The following is a 22,542-nucleotide window of genomic DNA, read 5'->3' as shown; positions in this document are numbered from 1 at the left end:
CCAACTGATTCCTTTACACTCTTCTGCTTTCCTTCCATCCTGTGCCCTGCTGACCCCTGTACACTGCCCAACTTATTCCTTTACACTGTTATGCTGTACTCCCATCCTGTGCCCTGCTGACCCCTGTACACTGCCCAACTGATTCCTTTACACTCTTCTGCTGACCTCCCATCCTGTGCCCTGCTGACCCGTGAACACTGCCCAACTGATTCCTTTACACTCTTCTGCTTTCCTTCCATCCTGTGCCCTGCTGACCCGTGAACAATGCCCAACTGATTCCTTTACACTCTTCTGCTTTCATTCCATCCTGTGCCCTGCTGACCCCTTTACACTGCCCAATTGATTCCTTTACACTCTTCTGCTGACCTCCCATCCTGTGCCCTGCTGACCCCTGTACACTGCCCAACTGATTCCTTTACACTCTTCTGCTGACCTCCCATCCTGTGCCTTGCTGACCCCTGTACACTGCCCATCTGATTCCTTTACACTCTTCTGCTGACCTCCCATCCTGTGCCCTGCTGACCCCTGTACACTGCTGAACTATTCATTTACACTCTTCTGCTGACCTCCCATCCTGTGCCCTGCTGACCCCTGTACACTATCCAACCAATTCCTTTACACTCTCCTGCCACCTTCTCATCTTGTGCCCTGCTGACCCCTGTACACTGCCCAACTGATTCCATTACACTCTTCTGCTGACCTCCCATCCTGTTCCCTGCTGACCCCTGTACACTGCCCAACTGATTCCATTACACTCTTCTGCTGACCTCCCATCCTGTGCCCTGCTGACCCCTGTACACTGCCCAACTGATTCCATTACACTCTTCTGCTGACCCCCCATCCTGTGCCCTGCTGACCCCTGTACACTGCCCAACTGATTCCTTTACACTTCTGCCGACCTCCCATCCTGTGCCCTGCTGATCCCTTTACACTGCCAACTGATTCCTTTACACTCTTCTGCTGACCTCCCATCCTGTGCCCTGCTGACCCCTGTACACTGCCCAACTGATTCCATTACACTCTTCTGCTGACCCCCCATCCTGTGCCCTGCTGACCCCTGTACACTGCCCAACTGATTCCTTTACACTTCTGCCGACCTCCCATCCTGTGCCCTGCTGATCCCTTTACACTGCCAACTGATTCCTTTACACTCTTCTGCTGACCTCCCATCCTGTGCCCTGCTGACCCCTGTACACTATCCAACTGATTCCTTTACACTCTTCTGCTGACCTCCCATCCTGTGCCCTGCTGACCCCTGTACACTGCCCTACTGATTCCTTTACACTCTTCTGCTGATCTTCCATCCTGTGCCCTGCTGACCCCTGTACACTGCTCAACCGATTCCTTTACACTCTTCTGCTGACCTCCCATCCTGTGCCCTGCTGACCCCTGTACACTGCCCTACTGATTCCTTTACACTCTTCTTCTGATCTTCCATCCTGTGCCCTGCTGACCCCTGTACACTGCCCTACTGATTCCTTTACACTCTTCTGCCGCCCTCCCATCCTGTGCCCTGTTGATCCCTGTACACTGCCCAACTGATTCCTTTACACTCTCCTGCTGACCTCCCATCATGAGCTCTGCTGACCCCTGTACACTGCCCAACTGATTCATTTACACTCTTCTGCTGACCTCCCATCCTGTGCCCTGCTGACCCCTGTACACTGCCCAACCAATTCCTTTACACTCTTCTACTGACCTCCCATCCTGTGTCCTGCTGACCCCTGTACACTGCCCAACTGATTCCTTTACACTCTTCTGCTGACCCCCCATCCTGTGTCCTGCTGACCCCTGTACACTGCCCAACTGATTCCTTTACACTTCTGCCGACCTCCCATCCTGTGCCCTGCTGACCCCTTTACACTGCCCAACTGATTCCTTTACACTCTTCTGCTGACCTCCCATCCTGTGCCCTGCTGACCCTTGTACACTGCCCAACTGATTCCTTTACACTCTTCTGCTGACCTCCCATCCTGTGCCCTGCTGACCCCTGTACACTGCCCAACTTATTCCTTTACACTGTTCTGCTGACCTCCCATCCTGTGCCCTGCTGACCGCTGTACACTGCCCAACTGATTCCTTTACACTCTTCTGCTGACCTCCCATCCTGTGCCCTGCTGACCCGTGAACACTGCCCAACTGATTCCTTTACACTCTTCTTCTTACCTTCCATCCTGTGCCCTGCTGACCCCTGTACACTGCCCAACTGATTCCTTTACACTCTTCTGCTGACCTCCCATCCTGTGCCCTGCTGACCCCTGTACACTATCCAACCGATTCCTTTACACTCTTCTGCTGACCTCCCATCCTGTGCCCTGCTGACCCTTGTACACTGCCCAACTGATTCCTTTACACTCTTCTGCTGACCTCCCATCCTGTGCCCTGCTGACCCCTTTACACTGCCAACTGACTCCTTTACACTCTTCTGCTGACCTCCCATCCTGTGCCCTGCTGACCCCTGTACACTGCCCAACTGATTCCTTTACACTCTTCTGCTGACCTCCCATCCTGTGCCCTGCTGAACCCTGTACACTGCCCAACTGATTCCTTGACACTTCTGCCGACCTCCCATCCTGTGCCCTGCTGACCCCTTTACACTGCCCAACTGATTCCTTTACACTCTTCTGCTGACCTCCCATCCTGTGCCCTGCTGACCCGTGAACACTGCCCAACTGATTCCTTTACACTCTTCTGCTTTCCTTCCATCCTGTGCCCTGCTTACCCCTGTACACTGCCCAACTTATTCCTTTACACTGTTATGCTGTACTCCCATCCTGTGCCCTGCTGACCCCTGTACACTGCCCAACTGATTCCTTTACACTCTTCTGCTGACCTCCCATCCTGTGCCCTGCTGACCCGTGAACACTGCCCAACTGATTCCTTTACACTCTTCTGCTTTCCTTCCATCCTGTGCCCTGCTGACCCGTGAACAATGCCCAACTGATTCCTTTACACTCTTCTGCTTTCCTTCCATCCTGTGCCCTGCTGACCCCTTTACACTGCCCAATTGATTCCTTTACACTCTTCTGCTGACCTCCCATCCTGTGCCCTGCTGACCCCTGTACACTGCCCAACTGATTCCTTTACACTCTTCTGCTGACCTCCCATCCTGTGCCCTGCTGACCCCTGTACACTGCCCATCTGATTCCTTTACACTCTTCTGCTGACCTCCCATCCTGTGCCCTGCTGACCCCTGTACACTGCTGAACTATTCATTTACACTCTTCTGCTGACCTCCCATCCTGTGCCCTGCTGACCCCTGTACACTATCCAACCAATTCCTTTACACTCTCCTGCCACCTTCTCATCCTGTGCCCTGCTGACCCCTGTACACTGCCCAACTGATTCCATTACACTCTTCTGCTGACCTCCCATCCTGTTCCCTGCTGACCCCTGTACACTGCCCAACTGATTCCATTACACTCTTCTGCTGACCTCCCATCCTGTGCCCTGCTGACCCCTGTACACTGCCCAACTGATTCCATTACACTCTTCTGCTGACCCCCCATCCTGTGCCCTGCTGACCCCTGTACACTGCCCAACTGATTCCTTTACACTTCTGCCGACCTCCCATCCTGTGCCCTGCTGATCCCTTTACACTGCTAACTGATTCCTTTACACTCTTCTGCTGACCTCCCATCCTGTGCCCTGCTGACCCCTGTACACTATCCAACTGATTCCTTTACACTCTTCTGCTGACCTCCCATCCTGTGCCCTGCTGACCCCTGTACACTGCCCTACTGATTCCTTTACACTCTTCTGCTGATCTTCCATCCCGTGCCCTGCTGACCCCTGTACACTGCTCAACCGATTCCTTTACACTCTTCTGCTGACCTCCCATCCTGTGCCCTGCTGACCCCTGTACACTGCCCTACTGATTCCTTTACACTCTTCTGCTGATCTTCCATCCTGTGCCCTGCTGACCCCTGTACACTGCCCTACTGATTCCTTTACACTCTTCTGCCGCCCTCCCATCCTGTGCCCTGTTGATCCCTGTACACTGCCCAACTGATTCCTTTACACTCTCCTGCTGACCTCCCATCATGAGCTCTGCTGACCCCTGTACACTGCCCAACTGATTCATTTACACTCTTCTGCTGACCTCCCATCCTGTGCCCTGCTGACCCCTGTACACTGCCCAACCAATTCCTTTACACTCTTCTACTGACCTCCCATCCTGTGTCCTGCTGACCCCTGTACACTGCCCAACTGATTCCTTTACACTCTTCTGCTGACCCCCCATCCTGTGCCCTGCTGACCCCTGTACACTATCCAACCGATAACTTTACACTCTCCTGCCACCTTCTCATCCTGTGCCCTGCTGACCCCTGTACACTGCCCAACTGATTCCTTTACACTCTTCTGCTGACCTCCCATCCTGTGCCCTGCTGACCCCTGTACACTGCCCAACTGATTCCTTTACACTTCTGCTGACCTCCCATGCTGTGCCCTGCTGACCCCTGTACACTGCCCAACTATTCCTTTACACTCTCCTGCTGACCTCCCATCCTGTGCCCTGCTGACCCCTGTACACTGCCCAACTGATTCCTTTACACTCTTCTGCTGACCCCCCATCCTGTGCCCTGCTGACCCCTGTACACTATCCAACCGATAACTTTACACTCTCCTGCCACCTTCTCATCCTGTGCCCTGCTGACCCCTGTACACCTCCCAACTGATTGCATTACACTCTTCTGCTGACCTCCCATCCTGTGCCTTGCTGACCCCTGTACACTGCCCAACTGATTCCATTACACTCTTCTGCTGACCTCCCATCCTGTGCCCTGCTGACCCCTGTACACTGCCCAACTGATTCCTTTACACTTCTGCTGACCTCCCATCCTGTGCCCTGCTGACCCCTGTACACTGCCCAACTGATTCCTTTACACTCTTCTGCTGACCTCCCATCCTGTGCCCTGCTGACCCATTTACACTGCCAACTGATTCCTTTACACTCTTCTGCTGACCTCCCATCCTGTGCCCTGCTGACCCCTGTACACTGCCCAACTGATTCCTTTACACTCTTCTGCTGACCTCCCATCCTGTGCCCTACTGACCCCTGTACACTGCCCAACTGATTCCTTTACACTCTTCTGCTGACCTCCCATCCTGTGCCCTGCTGACCCATTTACACTGCCAACTGATTCCTTTACACTCTTCTGCTGACCTCCCATCCTGTGCCCTGCTGACCCCTGTACACTGCCCAACTGATTCCTTTACACTCTTCTGCTGACCTCCCATCCTGTGCTCTGCTGACCCCTGTACACTGCCCAACTGATTCCTTTACACTCTTCTTCTGACCTCCCATCCTGAGCTCTGCTGACCCCTGTACACTGCCCAACTGATTCCTTTACACTCTTCTGCTGACCTCCCATCCTGTGCCCTGCTGACCCCTGTACACTGCTTTGCAAACTGCTGACCCTATCCTCCACCCCCTGAAATTTTATAACTGCACCCCCACATCAGACTGGCTAGACCCGGCCCTGGTTTGTAAGTCTAAAAATACCTTGTTCCATGCGGTGGAACCCCTGTGTGTGTCTGTGTGTGATTTCTATTCTCTATTCCCAGAGCCCTGGATATTCTGCTTTCCCGAGGAAGACATTGAAACATTTTGTGAAGTTGTCCACCTTCTCAGCGAACTCTTCTAATCTATGGAGGGGACCAAACAGATCTACATACAAAGATCCGAACACACAACGATCGAATAACCCCAACAATACCAAATACTCACCAACTCCTAATCCTCTTCTCTTCTACATGACAGCTGGAGGGGGTTATGGGGGCCGAATCAGCCTCTCCCCGGTATAGGGAGGTGAGATGACTACAGGTTTGTGCTAAAGGGACTGAAATCTGCTGACATTTCCCGTTATGGGAATTCCACAATAACAGCCGAGTCCTTATCACTGTCAGCAATGTGTATGTGTAATATCCCTCCCCCTGTTCTACCGGCCAATCACATACCACGAAGGACTATTTCCTCATCATTTCTGTTCTCTACAAACCCCGAAAGAGAAATCTCCAACCTAGACACCTTCCCAGCCAGAAATCTTCATCTACAAAGACATTTCTACTGAACCAGAGGAGCTTACACTCTAATGTTCCCTCCCCCACAGTCACATCAGTCTCTGTACCAGAGCAGCTTACACACTAATGTCCCCTCCCCCACAGTCACATCAGTCTCTGTACCAGAGGAGCTTACACTCTAATGTCCCCTCCCCCACAGTCACATCAGTCTCTGTACCAGAGGAGCTTACGCTCTAATGTCCCCTCCCCCACAGTCACATCAGTCTCTGTACCAGAGGAGCTTACACTCTAATGTTCCCTCCCCCACAGTCACATCAGTCTATGCACCAGAGGAGCTTACACTCTAATGTCCCCTCCCCCACAGTCACATCAGTCTCTGTACAGAGGAACTTACACTCTAATGTCCCCTCCCCCACAGTCACATCAGTCTCTGTACCAGAGGAGCTTACACTCTAATGTCCCCTCCCCCACAGTCACATCAGTCTCTGTACCAGAGGAGCTTACACTCTAATGTCCCCTCCCCCACAGTCACATCAGTCTCTGTACCAGAGGAGCTTACACTCTAATGTCCCCTCCCCCACAGTCACATCAGTCTCTGTACCAGAGGAGCTTACACTCTAATGTCCCCTCCCCCACAGTCACATCAGTCTCTGTACCAGAGGAGCTTACACTCTAATGTCCCCTCCCCCACAGTCACATCAATCTCTGTACCAGAGGAGCTTACACTCTAATTTCCCCTCCCCCAGTCACATCAGTTTCTGTACCAGAGGAGCTTAAACTCTAATGTCCCCTCCCCCACAGTCACATCAATCTCTGTACCAGAGGAGCTTACACTCTAATGTCCCCTCCCCCAGTCACATCAGTCTCTGTACCAGAGGAGCTTACACTCTAATGGTCCTCCCCCACAGTCACATCAGTCTCTGTACCAGAGGAGCTTACACTCTAATGTCCCCTCCCCCACAGTCACATCAGTGTCTGTACAGAAGTGCTTACACTCTAATGTCCCCTCCCCCACAGTCACATCAATCTCTGTACCAGAGGAGCTTACACTCTAATGTCCCCTCCCCCCACAGTCACATCAGTCTCTGTACCAGAGGAGCTTACACTCTAATGTCCCCTCCCCCACAGCCACATCAGTCTCTGTATAGAGGAGCTTACACTCTAATGTCCCCTCCCCCACAGTCACATCAGTCTCTGTACAGAGGAGCTTACGCTCTAATGTCCCCTCCCCCACAATCCCATCAGTCTCTGTACCAGAGGAGCTTACACTCTAATGTCCCCTCCCCCACAGTCACATCAGTCTCTGTACCAGAGGAGCTTACGCTCTAATGTCCCCTCCCCCACAGTCACATCAGTCTCTTTACCAGAGAAGCTTACGCTCTAATGTCCCCTCCCTCACAGTCACATCAGTCTCTTTACCGGAGGAGCTTACACTCTAATGTCCCCTCCCACACAGTCACATCAGTCTCTGTACCAGAGGAGCTTACACTCTAATGTCCCCTCCCACACAGTCACATCAGTCTCTGTACCAGAGGAGCTTACACTCTAATGTCCCCTCCCCCACAGTCACATCAGTCTCTCTACCGGAGGAGCTTACACTCTAATGTCCCCTCCCACACAGTCACATCAGTCTCTGTACCAGAGGAGCTTACACTCTAATGTCCCCTCCCCCACAGTCACATCAGTCTCTCTACCGGAGGAGCTTACACTCTAATGTCCCCTCCCCCACAGTCACATCAGTCTCTCTACCGGAGGAGCTTACACTCTAATGTCCCCTCCCCCACAGTCACATCATTCTCTTTACCAGAGGAGCTTACACTCTAATGTCCTTTCCCCACAGTCACATCAGTCTCTTTACCAGAGGAGCTTACACTCTAATGTCCCCTCCCCCACAGTCACATCAGTCTCTGTACCAGAGAATCTTACACTCTAATGTCTTCTCCCCCACAGTCACATCAGTCTCTTTACCAGAGGAGCTTACACTCTAATGTCCTTTCCCCACAGTCACATCAGTCTCTTTACCAGAGGAGCTTACACTCTAATGTCCCCTCCCCCACAGTCACATCAGTCTCTGCACCAGAGGAGCTTCCACTCTGCACCAGAGAGGTTGTGTTGCAGGTGCTCTCCCTCTCCAGACACTAGGGGGCCAGGCCTGCTCGCCTGGCCCCAGAAACATGGCCTCTTCTGGGCTAGGCTCAGACCATGCTCCCCCTGAGGGACCCAGCTTGCCTTCCCATACTTCACCAGCACCTGAAGACCTTGGCTGTGGCCCTAAAAGTGGGGAATCCCTCCCTGTTTTTAGAGAGCGGGTTGCTGATTATCTGGTGAGAATCGCAAAGGAGGAGGAAAAGTTGGTGAGTCTAAAAACTGACTACAAGAAAAAGAAAGTTCTCCATGACAAGTCATGGAGCAGCAAGAGGCAGAGCATGAAGCCGGAGATGAAGGGTTTGGAGGACGTCATGGAGCAGCAAGAGGCAGAGTATGAAGCCGGAGATGAAGGGTTTGGAGGTCGCCATTAAGAAGCAGCAGAATCTGGTAAAGACGCTGAAGGAGAAGAGCGGAGCTTTCAGAGAAAAGTTCCGGAATGAGGAGAGGTTCCGGAAGATGAAGGGAGACTCCGGTAAGGATCCAGCATCGGCGGTGGCAGTACGGGTGGAGAGTGTGGAGGGGGTCCTGGATGCTGCCCCTGCTATCCCATCCACCTCAGGATCTGCTTCCCTGGAGGAAATGTCAGCCTCTGCCCCCCTCCCTCCACAGCAAGCTGGAGGAACAGCACAGGAGGTAGAGGAATATGGTGGAGGGCTGCTAAAGTACATTGAGGAATTGGAGTCTTCCCTAATTGGAAGAACTTTCCGTTTTTCTGAGGACTCTGAGGATGAAGATGACGGTGAGGACTCTGTACCTGGTCCTGTAAAGGAGAAAAAAACAGAAAAGCCGCGCTTTATTAAAAGTGCCATTTTGGACTCCAGTGTGGACAGCCATGTGCACTGCAGTGTTTTGGAGGGAAATCCTCCTGTGTGTGCACAGAGCTCTGCAGGGAAGATGGCTGCTGTGCCTGCAGGACTGCACTCTGCTGGGACTGAGGACTCTGATACCAGGAACCCTGTGACTGTGGACTCTGCTGGGGGGAAGGTAAAGGGGGGATCTGAGACTATTGCTGGACAACCTCTGCTGATGGCTGCAAATGCAGCAGAAAATGGGAGGGAAATTGTCAGCAGCACTCTGAAAGGGGTTGCTGAAACCCAGGGGAGAGTGACCAGGAGTGGAAGGCTTTTGCCTAAGAGGAGTATGTTGGGGGAGGGGGAGACAGGAGCATCTGGTGTGAGTGGGTCTGCTGGGAGCAGTAGTGCCACGAGTGAAAGGAAACATATGGATGATAAGAGTGCTTGCAGTGCTGGAAAGGGGAATGCCTGTGTGTTGGTGGATGGAGGGACTGCTGCTGCCTCTGATGGTGGTCTGCAGAGCGGGGGCTCTGAGGTTCCTGCAACCAATGGGCGGGGTGCAGCTTTAAGGTCCACTACATCTAATGCTGCAAATAAGACCTATGCTGGGGCTCTGGCTGGGAGGAGGGGGTCACATCATGCTGTCAGCTCTGGGGGGAGGTCTGCTGCAGGTCTGCCATCTGCACCCCTGTCCTTCAGGAGGAGGAATTTGGTGCAGCTCAGATGGGAAGGTGGGGGTGCTCCCCCGGTCAGGATGTCGGTGGTGGACAGGATTTTGGAGATGGGGTTTAGGGCGGATGACATCTTCGCCTTGATCAGCCCTGTAGGATCCTATGAGTATGATCTGTCCTTTGTGCGCCCCGAGTCTCTGGATATATTCTGGGAGAAGTATGAACACATGTATAAGGGTCTGCCGGAGTGGAGGGGACTTGTCCCAAAGGTTGTCTCACGCCAACCTCTAGTGAAGACGGTCACCATTCTAGTACGGAATGAGTCCATTCCTTCGGCTGACTTGGCTGTCTGGCTGAGGAGATTTGGGGAGCTACTTGCACCCCTGAGGAAGATTGTGGATGAGAGAGGGATATGGACTGGTGGGTGGTCGGTGCAGATGAGGTTGTATGTGTGTGGGAATGTGGTCCAGCATCTTCCCTCCTCAGCCTTCATTGGGAAGGACAGGATTGTGGTGTTCTACCCTGGACAGCCCAAGCTCTGCAATAAGTGCAGTTCTCGGGGTCACTTCGCCTCCTCATGCCCAGAGATGAAGTGCTCTCTATGTCAGGATCTGGGGCATCTGGTTCTCGGGGTCACTTGGCCTCCTCATGTCCAGAGATGAAGTGCTCCCTATGTCAGGATCTGGGACATCTGGTTCTCGGGGTCACTTCGCCTCCTCATGTCCAGAGATGAAGTGCTCCCTATGTCAGGATCTGGGGCACCTGGCTAAGGATTGTAATATCATCAGGTGCAATCTGTGTGATAAGGTTGGCCATTCCTACAACCGGTGCCCTGAGGCCATGCACAACCAGTCAGCTTTGGTGGAAGAGTTTTTTCGTCTGGACATGGAGGAGGCAGAGGAGAGGGAGGCTGTGCCAGGGGTCCCCAATGTCTCTGTCCCTGTGGTCCCAGTGTCTGATGGTCCCTCTAATGTGTCATCTCCGTGTGTTGTGCCCCCTGAGTCAGTGTCCGTGGATGTTGTGTCTGATCCTCCTGTGTCAGTTTCCCCAGAGGTAGTGGGGGCTGTGGAGGGAACTGGACCAATGTGTATGGTTGCACCAACCCCCCCTCCCCGGCGTCGGAGGGTCAGAGCGCGTGAGGCGCTGGGGGGTGGAGTGAATGATGGTGGGGGTGTTGGGGTGAAGGTTGGGGGGACTGCTGTGGTGAGTGGAGAGAGTGGGGTGGATGATGTTGTTGGTGATGGTGGAAGGGAAGGGGAGGGGGCTTTGCGGGCCGGTTTATCAAATGATGATATGGAGTGGTTGGAGGCAAAAAGGAAGTCTGGGAAGAAGAAGCGGAAGAAGGATGTGCCTGTACCTGACCCTGGGAGGGTGGAGGTGTCAAACACATTTGAAGTGTTATCTGAGGTGGAGGATGAGGGATCTTCAGGGGATGAGTCTCTGGTTTCCATGGAGGAGGAAACACAGAGGACTATGAAGCGTGTAGGGTCTCCAAGTAGGGAGGGGGGTAAGCAGGCTAAGAAACGGGTACCTCGATCATCCTGATGGCGGTTCCCACTCCTTTGAAGGTGGCGACCATTAATGTCGCCAGCATAAAATCAGTAAGCGCTCGTAACATGGCCTTATTTTTGCTCAGCAGGTTTGATGCTGACATTTTCTTTTTGCAGGAGACCAGGTTGTCCAGTTTGGGGGATGTTCATATGGCGAAGAAGGAGTGGAGGCGCGGCCCCTCCTTCTGGTCTCTTGCGGCCGAGCCTTACACTGGAGTTGCGGTACTTTTTTCCGGCATGGTAACCTGTCGGCGGATTATTGAGGTAGAAATGGGGAGATGCATGGTCTTAGACGTCTCCATGGGGGGGCAGGACCTGCGCCTGATTAACATCTATGGGCCCCAGACAAAATGGGACAGGAAATGCCTCTTCATGAAGATCAAGCCTTTCCTTTTTACAGCCCAGCAAGTTGTCTTCGGTGGTGACTTTAACACCGTCACTAGGACTAAGGACAGGAGAGGGACCGGAGTCAGGCTGGACTGTGACGGATTTTTTTTAAACAAAATAGCTAGAGAGGCAGATCTGGTTGATGTGCACATTCATTGCTGCCCAGACGACACGGGATTCACTTTTCAGAGAGGTTCCAGTCAGAGTAGAATAGATAGGTTTTTTTTAAAGGGGAACTCCGCCTTCTCGGCACCAGTGTGTCAGGCGGTAGAGTTTTCCGATCACTGTATTCTGTCTGTGACTCTGAGTGGCCCCGATACACCACCTAAGGGGAGGGGTACCTGGAAGCTGAATTCGGCACTCCTGGACGATGAGAAGGTGAGTCAATCCTTTGAGGATTTTTTTCAGGCACAGGTATCAATCATGGACGTTTGCAGCAGTAAGTCCGAGTGGTGGGAGCTTACAAAACGAAGGATCGTTGGGTTTTTCAAGGCCATAGGAAGGAATAAACAGCTTGATAAGTATGTCACCTACCAGCGTCTGCGGAGGAAGCTCGATCGGCTTGTCTCAAATAATGGAGATCCAGAAGCGATCTCTGAGGTCAAACTCTTGCTCAGGCAGTGTCAATATGACAGGCATGCCTCTTTGGTTCTGGAAAGGGATTATGGGAAATATCACTCACCCGACCCTTACCAGAACTGCAAACAAGGTAGAGCAGTTAAGTCAGTTGTAGGCCTGGTTGACAGTACGGGTTCCCTGACAAAGTCCAAGTCAGGGATCCTGGAAACCTCCAGGTCATATTATGCTGACCTCCTGGGTAGGAGGGACCTCGATCGAGCGAGCATGTCGGGTTTTCTGGACTCTACTCCAGGACTGGGAAATGGCAGTTCTCTTGTGAGTTTGACAGAGGACATCACGGCAGATGAGGTGGTGAAAGCTATTGATCAGCTTGCCATGAAGAAGTCGCCTGGGCCAGACGGATTGACAGCCGAGTTTTATAAGCACTTTAAGGTGACTCTGGCCCCATATTTGGTGGAGGTGTTTAATGGCTGTCTGAGAGAGGGTTCGCTCTCTCCCTCCATGCGACAATCTGCAGTGATTCTTCTGTCAAAGGGTAAGGATTCCTCGAGAATTGAGAATTGGCGGCCCATTAGCCTTCTCAATGTTGATAGGAAGATATTGGCAAAAATTATTTTCTGGCGTTTATCGTCTGTTGCGGGCAATTTACTTTCTCGCCATCAGCACTGTTCGGTTCAAGGAAGAAGCACTTTTTCAGCGGTGTTAGCTGTCCGGGAGGCCCTGGAGCGGTGCAGGGCTGCAGGCTGGGGAAAGTTCCTGCTGGCATTGGATCAGGCCAAAGCTTTTGATCGAGTCAATCATGAGTACCTATGGCTGCTTCTTGGCAAGTATGGCCTGGAGGGGGGCTTTATCGATTGGCTAAAGACCTTATACAGAGGGGCTGAAAGCTTCATGCTTGTGAATGGTTGGATTGGACGACCCTTTGAGGTTGGCTCAGGTGTGCGTCAGGGGTGTCCTTTGAGTCCTCTGCTATATGCGTTTGTAATCGATCCCTTCATTCGGAGGTTAGAGAGCGGACCGTTGTGTGGAGTTCCTTTGGGCATTCCTGGGGAGCCCCCTCTGAGGGTCGTGGCCTATGCTGATGACGTGTCTGTTTTCATCTCCGGGACGCAGGAGGCAGAGGAGGTGGTCTCGGTGATGGAACAGTATGCTGAGGCATCTGGCTCAAAGATCAATCAGGATAAGAGTGAGGTTTTCTGGATGGGAGAGGAAGGCGAAGGCTTTACCCTTCCGGACGCCTTCCCAGAGCCCCAGCAGGAAATTAAAGTATTAGGCATCAGATTTGGTCCCGGTGATTACGGCCTTGCAAATTGGGTAAGCAGGCTACAAGATGCCGATGCCAAGGTGGCCAGCTGGAAGGATTGGAAACTCTCTTACAGGGAAAGGATTGACCTGATTAAAACTTACCTGATCCCGGTATTTCTGTATGTCAGCTTTGTCTGTGTTTTGCCAGTGTCTCTCTATGCGAGGATCTACAGTTGTTTCTTCCAGCTGTTATGGGGGCACAAACTGAACCTCATTAAGAGGTCTGTAACCTACCTTCCCAGGCGGATGGGTGGCCTAGGTATGGTCAACCCGGTGGTTTTCTTTTCTCTGATGTTTTTGAAACATAATTTTGGTAGCATGCTGGCAGAGGAACCGCCTGGGTGGGTTGGTATTTTTCAGTCCTGGTTTAGGCCTTTTCTACGGAGCTGGGAGAATGGTGGGCCAGTGAAAAGCCTGAGGGTCCAACATGGTAAGCTCCCGGCTTATGTTGCCCCGTGTCTGAAAATGCTTCGGCAATGGCGAGTGACGGCGGAGGAAATTAAATCTCTTCCTAGGAAGGCCCTGGAGAGGAGGGTTGTTGAATCTGCCTTTAGCGAGCCATTGGCCTTGAGGGATTGCCCAGGCCCGGTTATGAGGGAGGGTCTGCGTTTGATGAATCTGGAGAGAATCCCTTTAAAGTTTCGGGATTTGGCCTGGCTCTCGTTCCATGGCAGACTCTATGTGAAGGGCAACCTGAAGCATCGCTCTGCGGAGAACCGTGGTTGTCCAAGAGTGGAGTGCGGTGGGGTGGAGGAGACGATGGACCATTTCTTGCTTCAGTGCCCCTTCAATATAGAAGTCTACAAGCGGGTGGGTGGGGCTCTGGGGATCCCTTTCCTTTCCCGCTTGAGTTACGCGGAGTGGTCTTACGGTGCCTTTCAGACTCACCGGGATTTTGATTTTGAGACACTTTTTCTAGTTAGCTTAGTAGTCCGTTACTACACGTGGAATGCACGGTGTCAGGTTTCCATTCGCAAAAAAGTCCTTCCTGTCGAGGTGGTGGTGAACAACATTCTGGGTGAGGTTGGGAAGATTCGGGGTCTTGAGAAGGACAGGTGGCGGCCGGGAGCCTGGACAAAGGCGTGGAGGAATGTCAGGTCCCCGTAGCTGCTGTCTGTCAGTCTCTGGGGGCGTGGCTTCTCTTTCTGTCCTTTCACGTCCCCTAGATTTTGTAACATCAGATTTTTGAAGAAAGGCTGCATGCATGGGATTGATGTATGGGATGAATGTGTGGGATCAATGTATGGGGTGAATGTTTAATCGTTTCTTAGCCTGAGGGGGTGTTTAGGTGACGGTCAGGATTTGTTATTTTGCTGAAGTAAGCTGGTTTTGTTTAAAAATACATATTTTTATTCTGTATATATGTAAATATGATTTTTATGATGTTTTTTGTTTGCAAGATTTTAATAAACAAAAAATTTACACTCTAATGTCCCCTCCCCCACAGTCCCATCAGTCTCTGCACCAGAGGAGCTTACACTCTGCACCAGAGAGGTTGCTTGTGCAGTTGCTCTCCCTCTCCAGACACTAGGGGACCAGGCCTGCTCGCCTGGCCCCAGAAACATGGCCTCTTCTGGGCTAGGCTCAGACCATGCTCCCCCTGAGATTCCCAGCTTGCCTTCCCATACTTCAGCTACACATGAAGACCTTGACTGTGGCCCTAAAAAAGGGGAATCCCTCCCTGTCTTTAGAGAGCGGGTTGCTGATTATCTGGTGAGAATTGCGAAGGAGGAGGAAAAGTTGGTGAGTCTGAAAACTGACTACAAGAAGAAGAAAGTTCTCCATGATAAGTCATGGAGCAGCAAGAGGCAGAGTATGAAGCCGGAGATGAAGGGTTTGGAGGACGTCATGAAGCAGAGGCAGAGTATGAAGCCGGAGATGAAGGGTTTGGAGGACGTCATGGAGCAGCAAGAGGCAGAGTATGAAGCCGGAGATGAAGCGTTTGGAGGACGTCATGAAGCAGAGGCAGAGTATGAAGCCGGAGATGAAGGGTTTGGAGGACGTCATGAAGCAGAGGCAGAGTATGAAGCCGGAGATGAAGGGTTTGGAGGACGTCGTGAAGCAGCGGCAGAGTATGAAGCCAGGGATGAAGGGTTTGGAGGACGTCATGAAGCAGCAAGAGGCAGAGTCTGAAGCCGGAGATGAAGGGTTTGGAGGACGTCATGAAGCAGCAAGAGGCAGAGTCTGAAGTCGGAGATGAAGGGTTTGGAGGACGTCATGAAGCAGCAAGAGGCAGAGTATGAAGCTGGAGATGAAGGGTTTGGAGGACGTCATGGAGCAGCAAGAGGCAGAGTATGAAGCCGGAGATGAAGGGTTTGGAGGACGTCATGGAGCAGCAAGAGGCAGAGTATGAAGCCGGAGATGAAGGGTTTGGAGGACGTCATGGAGCAGCAAGAGGCAGAGTATGAAGCCGGAGATGAAGCGTTTGGAGGACGTCATGAAGCAGAGGCAGAGTATGAAGCCGGAGATGAAGGGTTTGGAGGACGTCATGAAGCAGAGGCAGAGTATGAAGCCGGAGATGAAGGGTTTGGAGGACGTCGTGAAGCAGCGGCAGAGTATGAAGCCAGGGATGAAGGGTTTGGAGGACGTCATGAAGCAACAAGAGGCAGAGTCTGAAGCCGGAGATGAAGGGTTTGGAGGACGTCATGAAGCAGCAAGAGGCAGAGTCTGAAGTCGGAGATGAAGGGTTTGGAGGACGTCATGAAGCAGCAAGAGGCAGAGTATGAAGCCGGAGATGAAGGGTTTGGAGGACGTCATGGAGCAGCAAGAGGCAGAGTATGAAGCCGGAGATGAAGCGTTTGGAGGACGTCATGAAGCAGAGGCAGAGTATGAAGCCGGAGATTAAGGGTTTGGAGGACGTCATGAAGCAGAGGCAGAGTATGAAGCCGGAGATGAAGGGTTTGGAGGACGTCGTGAAGCAGCGGCAGAGTATGAAGCCAGGGATGAAGGGTTTGGAGGACGTCATGAAGCAACAAGAGGCAGAGTCTGAAGCCGGAGATGAAGGGTTTGGAGGACGTCATGAAGCAGCAAGAGGCAGAGTCTGAAGTCGGAGATGAAGGGTTTGGAGGACGTTATGAAGCCGGAGATGAAGGGTTTGGAGGACGTCATGGAGCAGCAAGAGGCAGAGTATGAAGCCGGAGATGAAGGGTTTGGAGGACGTCATGGAGCAGCAAGAGGCAGAGTATGAAGCCGGAGATGAAGGGTTTGGAGGACGTCATGGAGCAGCAAGAGGCAGAGTATGAAGCCGGAGATGAAGGGTTTGGAGGTCGCCATTAAGAAGCAGCAGAATCTGGTAAAGACGCTGAAGGAGAAGAGTGGAGCTTTTAAAGAAAAGTTCCGGAATGAGGAAAGGTTCCGGAAGATGAAGGGAGACTCCGGTAAGGATCCAGCATCGGCGGTGGCAGTACGGGTGGAGAGTGAGGAGGGGGTCCTGGATGCTGCCCCTGGTATCCCATCCACCTCAGGATCTGCTTCCCTGGAGGAAATGTCAGCCTCTGCTTCCCTCCCTCCACAGCAAGCTGGAGGAACAGCACAGGAGGTAGAGGAACATGGCGGAGGGCTGCTAAAGTACATTGAGGAATTGGAGTCTTCCCTAATTGGAAGAACCTTCTGCTTTTCCGAGGATTCTGAGGATGAAGATGACGGTGAGGACTCTGTACCTGGTCCTGTAAAGGAGAAGAAAACAGAAAAGCCGCACTTTATTAAAAGTGCCAGTTTGGACTCCAACATGGACAGCCATGTGCACAGCAGTGTTTTGGAGGGAAATCCTCCTGTGTGTGCACAGAGCTCTGCAGGGAAGATGGCTGCTGTGCCTGCAGGACTGCACTCTGCTGGGACTGTGGACTCTGATACCAGGAACCCTGTGACTGTGGACTCTGCTGAGGGGAAGGTAAAGGGGGGATCTGAGACTTTTGCTGGACAATCCCTGCTGATGGCTGCAAATGCAGCAGAAAATGGTGGGAGGGAAAATGTCAGCAGCACTCTGAAAGGTGTTGCTGAAACCCAGGGGAGAGTGACCAGGAGTGGAAGGCTTTTACCTAAGAGGAGTATGTTGGGGGAGGGGGAGACAGGAGCATCTGGTGTGAGTGGGTCTGCTGGGAGTAGTAGTGCCACGAGTGAAAGGAAACATATGGATGATAAGAGTGCTTGCAATGCTGGAAAGGGGAATGCCTGTGTGTTGGTGGATGGAGTGACTGCTGCTGCCTCTGATGGTAGTTTGCAGAGCGGGGGCTCTGAGGTTCCTGCAACCAATGGGCGGGGTGCAGCTTTAAGGTCCACTACAACTAATGCTGCAAATAAGACCTATGCTGGGGCTCTGGCTGGGAGGAGGGGGTCACATCATGTTGTCAGCTCTGGGGGGAGGTCTGCTGCAGGTCTGCCATCTGCACCCCTGTCCTTCAGGAGGAGGAATTTGGTGCAGCTCAGATGGGAAGGTGGGGGTGCTCCCCCGGTCAGGAAGTTGGTGGTGGACAGGATTTTGGAGATGGGGTTTAGGGCGGATGACATCTTCGCCTTGATCAGCCCTGTAGGATCCTATGAATATGATCTGTCCTTTGTGCGCCCCGAGTCTCTGGATATATTCTGGGAGAAATATGAACACATGTATAAGGGTCTGCCGGAGTGGAAGGGACTTGTCCCAAAGGTTGTCTCACGCCAACCTCTAGTGAAGACGGTCACCATTCTAGTACGGAATGAGTCCATTCCTTCGGCTGACTTGGCTGTCTGGCTGAGGAGATTTGGGGAGCTACTTGCACCCCTGAAGAAGATTGTGGATGAGAGAGGGATATGGACTGGTGGGTGGTCGGTGCAGATGAGGTTGTATGTGTGTGGGAATGTGGTCCAGCATCTGCCCTCCTCAGCCTTCATTGGGAAGGACAGGATTGTGGTGTTCTACCCTGGACAGCCCAAGCTCTGCAATAAATGCGGTTCTCGGGGTCACTTCGCCTCCTCATGTCCAGAGATGAAGTGCTCCCTATGTCAGGATCTGGGGCACCTGGCTAAGGACTGTAATATCATCAGGTGTAATCTGTGTGATAAGGTTGGCCATTCGTACAACCGGTGCCCTGAGGCCATGCACAACCAGTCAGCTTTGGTGGAAGAGTTTTTTCGTCTGGACATGGAGGAGGCAGAGGAGGGGAAGGCTGTGCCAGGGGTCCCCAATGTCTCTGTCCCTGTGGTCCCAGTGTCTGATGGTCCCTCTAATGTATCATCTCCTTGTGTTGTGCCCCCTGAGTCAGTGTCCGTGGATGTTGTGTCTGATCCTCCTGTGTCAGTTTCCCCAGAGGTAGTGGGGGCTGTGGAGGGAACTGGACCAATGTGTATGGTTGCACCGACCCCCCCTCCCCGGCGTCGGAGGGTCAGAGCGCGTGAGGCGCTGGGGGGTGGAGTGAATGATGGTGGGGGTGTTGGGGTGAAGGTTGGGGGGACTGCTGTGGTGAGTGGAGAGAGTGGGGTGGATGATGTTGTTGGTGATGGTGGAAGGGAAGGGGAGGGGGCTTTGCGGGCCGGTTTATCAAATGATGATATGGAGTGGTTGGAGGCAAAAAGGAAGTTTGGGAAGAAGAAGCGGAAGAAGGATGTGCCTGTACCTGACCCTGGGAGGGTGGAGGTGTCAAACACATTTGAAGTGTTATCTGAGGTGGAGGATGAGGGATCTTCAGGGGATGAGTCTCTGGTTTCCATGGAGGAGGAAACACAGAGGACTATGAAGCGTGTAGGGTCTCCAAGTAGGGAGGGGAGTAAGCAGGCTAAGAAACGGGTACCTCGATCATCCTGATGGCGGTTCCCACTCCTTTGAAGGTGTCGACCATTAATGTCGCCAGCATAAAATCAGTAAGCGCTCGTAACATGGCCTTATTTTTGCTCAGCAGGTTTGATGCTGACATTTTCTTTTTGCAAGAGACCAGGTTGTCCAGTTTGGGGGATGTTCATATGGCGAAGAAGGAGTGGAGGCGCGGCCCCTCCTTCTGGTCTCTTGCGGCCGAGCCTTACACTGGCGTTGCGGTACTTTTTTCCGGCATGGTAACCTGTCGGCGGACTATTGAGGTAGAAATGGGGAGATGCATGGTCTTAGACGTCTCCATGGGGGGGCAGGACCTGCGCCTGATTAACATCTATGGGCCCCAGACAAAATGGAACAGGAAATGCCTCTTCATGAAGATCAAGCCTTTCCTTTTTACAGCCCAGCAAGTTGTCTTCGGTGGTGACTTTAACACCGTCACTAGGACTAAGGACAGGAGAGGGACCGGAGTCAGGCTGGACTGTGACGGGTTTTTTTTAAACAAAATAGCTAGAGAGGCAGGTCTGGTTGATGTGCACATTCATTGCTGCCCAGACGACACGGGATTCACTTTTCAGAGAGGTTCTAGTCAGAGTAGAATAGATAGGTTTTTTTTAAAGGGGAACTCCGCATTCTCGGCACCAGTGTGTCAGGCGGTGGAGTTTTCTGATCACTGTATTCTGTCTGTGACTCTGAGTGGCCCCGATACACCACCTAAGGGGAGGGGTACCTGGAAGCTGAATTCGGCACTCCTGGACGATGAGAAGGTGAGTCAATCCTTTGAGGATTTTTTTCAGGCACAGGTATCAATCATGGACGTTTGCAGCAGTAAGTCCGAGTGGTGGGAGCTTACAAAACGAAGGATCGTTGGGTTTTTCAAGGCCATAGGAAGGAATAAACAGCTTGATAAGTATGTCACCTACCAGCGTCTGCGGAGGAAGCTCGATCGGCTTGTCTCGAATAATGGGGATCCAGAAGCGATCTCTGAGGTCAAACTCTTGCTCAGGCAGTGTCAATATGACAGGCATGCCTCTTTGGTTCTGGAAAGGGATTATGGGAAGTATCACTCGCCCGACCCTTACCAGAACTGCAAACAAGGTAGAGCAGTTAAGTCGGTTGTAGGCCTGGTTGACAGTACGGGTTCCCTGACAAAGTCCAAGTCAGGGATCCTGGAAACCTCCAGGTCATATTATGCTGACCTCCTGGGTAGGAGGGACCTCGATCGAGCGAGCATGTCGGGTTTTCTGGACTCTACTCCAGGACTGGGAAATGGCAGTTCTCTTGTGAGTTTGACAGAGGACATCACGGCAGATGAGGTGGTGAAAGCTATTGATCAGCTTGCCATGAAGAAGTCGCCTGGGCCAGACGGATTGACAGCCGAGTTTTATAAGCACTTTAAGGTGACTCTGGCCCCATATTTGGTGGAGGTGTTTAATGGCTGTCTGAGAGAGGGTTCGCTCTCTCCCTCCATGCGACAATCTGCAGTGATTCTTCTGTCAAAGGGTAAGGATTCCTCGAGAATTGAGAATTGGCGGCCCATTAGCCTTCTCAATGTTGATAGGAAGATATTGGCAAAAATTATTTTCTGGCGTTTATCGTCTGTTGCGGGCAATTTACTTTCTCGCCATCAGCACTGTTCGGTTCAGGGAAGAAGCACTTTTTCAGCGGTGTTAGCTGTCCGGGAGGCCCTGGAGCGGTGCAGGGCTGCAGGCTGGGGAAAGTTCCTGCTGGCATTGGATCAGGCCAAAGCTTTTGATCGAGTCAATCATGAGTATCTATGGCTGCTTCTTGGCAAGTATGGCCTGGAGGGGGGCTTTATCGATTGGCTAAAGACCTTATACAGAGGGGCTGAAAGCTTCATGCTTGTGAATGGTTGGATTGGACGGCCCTTTGAGGTTGGCTCAGGTGTGCGTCAGGGGTGTCCTTTGAGTCCTCTGCTATATGCGTTTGTAATCGATCCCTTCATTCGGAGGTTAGAGAGCGGACCGTTGTGTGGAGTTCCTTTGGGCATTCCTGGGGAGCCCCCTCTGAGGGTCGTGGCCTATGCTGATGACGTGTCTGTTTTCATCTCCGGGATGCAGGAGGCGGAGGAGGTGGTCTCGGTGATGGAACAGTATGCTGAGGCAGGAGGTGGAGGAGGTGGTCTCGGTGATGGAACAGTATGCTGAGGCATCTGGCTCAAAGATCAATCAGGATAAGAGTGAGGTTTTCTGGATGGGAGAGGAAGGCGAAGGCTTTACCCTTCCGGACGCCTTCCCAGAGCCCCAGCAGGAAATTAAAGTATTAGGCATCAGATTTGGTCCCGGTGATTACGGCCTTGCAAATTGGGTAAGCAGGCTACAAGATGCCGATGCCAAGGTGGCCAGCTGGAAGGATTGGAAACTCTCTTACAGGGAAAGGATTGACCTGATTAAAACTTACCTGATCCCAGTATTTCTGTACGTCAGCTTTGTCTGTGTTTTGCCAGTGTCTCTCTATGCGAGGATCTACAGTTGTTTCTTCCAGCTGTTATGGGGGCACAAACTGAACCTCATTAAGAGGTCTGTAACCTACCTTCCCAGGCGGATGGGTGGCCTAGGTATGGTCAACCCGGTGGTTTTCTTTTCTCTGATGTTTTTGAAACATAATTTTGGTAGCATGCTGGCAGAGGAACCGCCTGGGTGGGTTGGTATTTTTCAGTCCTGGTTTAGGCCTTTTCTACGGAGCTGGGAGAATGGTGGGCCAGTGAAAAGCCTGAGGGTCCAACATGGTAAGCTCCCGGCTTATGTTGCCCCGTGTCTGAAAATGCTTCGGCAATGGCGAGTGACGGCGGAGGAAATTAAGTCTCTTCCCAGGAAGGCCCTGGAGAGGAGGGTTGTTGAATCTGCCTTTAGCGAGCCATTGGCCTTGAGGGATTGCCCAGGCCCGGTTATGAGGGAGGGTCTGCGTTTGATGAATCTGGAGAGAATCCCTTTAAAGTTTCGGGATTTGGCCTGGCTCTCGTTCCATGGCAGACTCTATGTGAAGGGCAACCTGAAGCATCGCTCTGCGGAGAACCGTGGTTGTCCAAGAGTGGAGTGCGGTGGGGTGGAGGAGACGATGGACCATTTCTTGCTTCAGTGCCCCTTCAATATAGAAGTCTACAAGCGGGTGGGTGGGGCTCTGGGGATCCCTTTCCTTTCCCGCTTGAGTTACGCGGAGTGGTCTTACGGAGCCTTTCAGACTCACCGGGATTTTGATTTTGAGACACTTTTTCTAGTTAGCTTAGTAGTCCGTTACCACACGTGGAATGCACGGTGTCAGGTTTCCATTCGCAAAAAAGTCCT

The 22,542-nt window shown here is 52.3% G+C and overlaps 1 protein-coding gene across 1 annotated transcript in view; it reads left to right on the top strand.

Annotated features, from left to right (window-relative positions):
- Positions 1-22,542, top strand: part of LOC149468115 (uncharacterized) — a 368,056-nt gene that overhangs the window by 167,710 nt on the left and 177,804 nt on the right. The gene's annotated exons all lie outside the window — the stretch shown is intronic.

Source organism: Staurois parvus, unplaced genomic scaffold, assembly GCF_062004578.1.
Source record: "Staurois parvus isolate SC_StPar_1 unplaced genomic scaffold, SC_StPar_1.0 ptg000092l, whole genome shotgun sequence".
Classification (NCBI taxonomy): Eukaryota; Metazoa; Chordata; class Amphibia; order Anura; family Ranidae; genus Staurois; species Staurois parvus.
This window is presented reverse-complemented; position numbering and strand designations above follow the sequence as displayed.